Source organism: Gadus macrocephalus, chromosome 8, assembly GCF_031168955.1.
Source record: "Gadus macrocephalus chromosome 8, ASM3116895v1".
NCBI classification, from domain to species: domain Eukaryota; kingdom Metazoa; phylum Chordata; class Actinopteri; order Gadiformes; family Gadidae; genus Gadus; species Gadus macrocephalus.
Genome location: NC_082389.1, coordinates 6,426,749 through 6,430,368, shown reverse-complemented (window position 1 = coordinate 6,430,368; position 3,620 = coordinate 6,426,749).

Here is a 3,620-nt window from a genome sequence, read left to right as displayed (position 1 = left end):
AGTTAAGGTTTTTCAGGGTAGAGTTCTCCGAAATGAGAATGTTTGTTTTGCCCCAAACAGAAGCCCGCTTTGTCCTCAATTTACAGTACACAGACTGTGAGAGAGGGAGAGTCAAAGATGGCTGCTGGAATCTTTCTTAAACCAGCAGGTTGGAATTAACAGAGTGTGTGAGTGTTGGGAGGGAGGGGGGGGGGGGTTATTGTACATTATTAATCATTTATATTTATTAAATTAAACATACAAACACTAAATCCAAACGCATACAAACACACACACACACACACACACACACACACACACACACACACACACACACACACACACACACACACACACACACACACACACACACACACACACCGTAACACACAACACAAAGGTGTATTTTCCAAGGGCGGTTCCTCTGTACGGCTGACAGGTGTGGCCAGGCAATAAGACAAGCAGGTTTAAATGATAAAAACCCAGACTCAAAGATGAACGAACAATGGCTGCTTTCAGTTGGCTGGACTCGGTGGGGATAATTCTGCACTTTGTATTGTCTCTGCAATAAATCAAGGGAGGAGCAAACAGATCCGACTGATCTCAAATTTAAACAATAGTTATAATCATTTAATCAATAATTATAAAACGACTAATAATGTACCCCTTTCATGAATGGATGTTTAGGGAAATGGATTGCCACCCCCATTTAAGTTTAATTTTTTTAAATAATAATATATTGGAAATTATAGAATAAAATATTGCATGCGACTTTTACTAATGATAATAAAATACCGGTTAAACGACATTGTTTTTTAGAACTTAAAATGCGAAAGTAGTAACTAAAACTCACCTTCTCTAAGTTGGCCAGCTGGGGGCAGCAGTGTGCAAAAGATTGTTATAAGTTGTTCCCTCACCAGCTCCAACGCGGTGTCACAAGGTTTCGCTTACAGTCGGTCAATATTTGTTATGCTGTTAAGAACATTGGCCCAGATATATAGAAATAGATGAATGAACGAAAGATAAATAGGGATACGAGCTCAAAAGGAAATGTTTGCTGTGTGCCCTGTCTTATGTTTTGAATACATTCTTCAAATCTCTAAAAGTGTCCTCGTCTCAGATGACCAAAAAGCAGCAATTTCTTTGTATATATCTAGGATAGAATAGATTTATAATTATTTTTTTATTGGCCGTAGTCAGAAAACATGAGCAGTGCAAGCTGCAGCCACTAGGGTGAACTATAAGCCCAGTGTGGAAGCACTCATCGCATGACTCACATATTATTGTCTTGTGGTGTTTCACACTCTCTCAGATGGTGTTATTGTTTCTTCCAAAAGTTCAGTGACTTAAATTGATTGGAAGGTAACCATAAACACTTTTCACCTGCAGATATAGTAAGTATAGCGGTAGTTTTGAATTCACATGAGTACCAGATACAGGCTAGCCTCCAGGAATTTTAGTTGCAAGACCTAGATTTAAGTCTTTATAACATTTTATATTGGGTCCAGATGTGAAGCTATAGGGCTTGGATGGCTCAGACTACGTCACCATATTAGTTCAGCTGCTGTCTCCGATGCTCTGCATGCTTCTGCTGTTCTGTCCAATGTAGGCTATCTCCCTAAATTAAGGGTTTCAGAGTGTTTTAGTGTTTCCTATTATGGGTTTGCCCCAAGGAGATTTTGCTTGCATCTATTGTGGTTCTACAACTTTTTTTACAATATGTTTTTGTTTATTTGGGGTGTTCATTCAAAAGGAAATGTCATGCTGGTTTAAATCTTTGTGTACTCCATGACCTCACTCCCATTGTCATTACATTTGTCGGTTGTTTTGTTTATTATTTTTCATTGTTCGTTCCACATAGAAAGCTATTCCAATAGACCGGTGTGAAGCCAATCACACTGTTTACTCAAGGAAAATCATTCTCAGATCAGAGCCACACTAATGTTTAAAGTTTCTATGACCAAACATACAACTACACCAAATGAAAAAATAGTGACAATATCATCTTCTTAACTCCGGGAATGGCTGCTCTATTGAGAATAGAAGAACATGATTACTATTATTACTTTATTTTACCTTTATTTAAACAGGTAACATAACAAGGAGACACAATGTCAGAGAGTGAACCAGTGTGTGTCGCGGCATGGCAACAGTTTGGATTGAGGAGAACGGATTTAAATATATTAGGAACCCCCTTAACACCTGGCATTATCATGCATTTAAGGCCATGGGATATCATTTGGATAGTGGTAAAAGGCATGCTAATGCCAGGTGGAGTGGGGCTATAGGAGCCTTGCATGTGGAGACGTTTTTGCAGGTGAAAAAGTATCAGTATGTCATTATTTTAACGGGAAATTGACATCCTGCACACCATTAGAGAGTGTATTCCACCTTCAGAGTATTCTGAAGACAGCGTAGGAAGGAGAAGGGAACACAGCTGGGCTTCATCATCCTCCATGTCCCTACCTCTAAAGGGAGGAATCTGCCCTTTGACATCTGTGGCCGTGACACCGGCCTCCGGTGACCTCCGGCGACCTCCGGCGACCTCCGGCTCCCCACCTGCCCACTCGCTCAGAGGTGACCGTAGCCTGCCCCTCTCACTCTCACTCAGAGGTGACCGTAGCCTGCCCCTCTCACTCTCACTCAGAGGTGACCGTAGCCTGCCCCTCTCACTCTCGCTCAGAGGTCACCGTAGCCTGCCCCTCTCACTCTCACTCAGAGGTGACCGTAGCCTGCCCCTCTCACTCTCACTCAGAGGTCACCGTAGCCTGCCCCTCTCACTCTCACTCAGAGGTGACCGTAGCCTGCCCCTCTCACTCTCACTCAGAGGTGACCGTAGCCTGCCCCTCTCACTCTCACTCAGAGGTCACCGTAGCCTGCCCCTCTCCCTCCCACTAATAGGTGACTTCAGCCTGCCTACCTTCCCTCTCACTCGTAGGCGAGCAAACAGTTTCCGGCCACTAGAGGCACTGGGCATGATGTGCAGCTCGAAGCAGGGTCCAGAATGATGGGGGGGGGGGGGCGGGCGTGGGGGTTCACGATACGGTGCCACGATAATAAATATGTACTGTATGTGTATCACAAATGCAAACCCCACTGATGATGGATCATAAAGCTTTTCCAGAGACGTAGCCAAATGAGTCACGATATGCAATCGTTTCTATGCGTGCTCCGGAATGAATACATTATGATATAGCATTACATTATTACACAACGCCCCTGGCAGGAGAGCAGAGCAGACGCAGGGCAGCTGTCAGAGTGTGAGGGCTGGGAGGGAGGGGAGCCTGAAGGGGACGATGAGAAGGGTTCCTCCACAAGCTGAAGGAAGAGGACTGAAGGGGACGATGAGAAGGGTTCCTCCACAAGCTGAAGGAAGAGGACTGAAGGGGACGATGAGAAGGGTTCCTCCACAAGCTGAAGGAAGAGGACTGAAGGGGACATGAGAAGGGTTCCTCACCAAGCTGAAGGAAGAGGACTGAAGGGGACGATGAGAAGGGTTCCTCCCCAAGCTGAAGGAAGAGGACTGAAGGGGACATGAGAAGGGTTCCTCCACAAGCTGAAGGAAGAGGACTGAAGGGGACGATGAGAAGGGTTCCTCACCAAGCTGAAGGAAGAGGACTGAAGGGGACATGAGAAGGGTT